Below are 965 nucleotides of genomic sequence, written 5' to 3'. Positions count from 1 at the left end.
TGGAGCATTGTGGGAGTTGTATTTCTCAGCATAAACGTCTGCTTCGTCTTCTTCTTTTGAGTTTTAAGTAGGTTGGCACCGCCCGTAATTGTTGCTTTACCACCAACTACTGTATTTTGTTTGTTCAATTTTCTCTTTTCCGGTGCTCATATTTCCAGTTTCTACCAAAAGTGATTCATGTCCTTGTAATTGTCCGCTCTATTGCCCCTCGTTTCAGAGAGGCTTTTCACAAGAACAGGTACTCACGGATCACGGAAAAAATGAGGATAGGATAAAAAGGGGAAAATAAAATAAATACTACTTCTAAATACTTGTTAAAGCAACCCAAAGACATCTCCAGCATGCAACTATAATGAAAATGAAGAGGTCCTTGAACTCTATCGTCTATAGTGCAGTTGCCTTGAAGCCCTGATAAGCATCACAAAAAAATTGACAGCAAATCAGAAGCAACAGTTTACCAATAATAACGATATTAATAAATACATAAGCCTAAATTAAAAAAAAAAATCTGTTTTAAGATTATTTTGGCAACTGGTTTCGATGTACAGATACAAACAGACAGCAAGACAATAAGATGTAAGGTGAGCAGGGTGACAGGAAAAATAACGAGTTGCTTATACAAAATTCTGAAAATACTAACTGAATGTACTAATAAAATATGTATATTTCTACAGTATTCAGAGGAGCATATGGTTTGGATTTGCTGTGGTTGTAATATTTTAGGTTGAAATAAAATGCATTTCAACAACGACAACAAATAATGAAGAACAAAATGGTCAGCAGATGGCGCCAACACCTACTAAATGCACAGCGGTGACTTCTGGTTTGCATGTTGAGCGTGTGTGACTCAGAGATGAGAGATAAGTCCAAAAATATTGAATCTGTTGAAACTTTAGTTTTGTGACACTTAGAGATTTCAACTTCATCACTACAAGATGCAAAATAGAGGAGAACAGATACCTCAT

The sequence above is a fragment of the Symphodus melops genome (genome assembly GCF_947650265.1).
Source record: "Symphodus melops genome assembly, chromosome: 8".
In the NCBI taxonomy this organism is placed as follows: Eukaryota; Metazoa; Chordata; class Actinopteri; order Labriformes; family Labridae; genus Symphodus; species Symphodus melops.
This window is presented reverse-complemented; position numbering follows the sequence as displayed.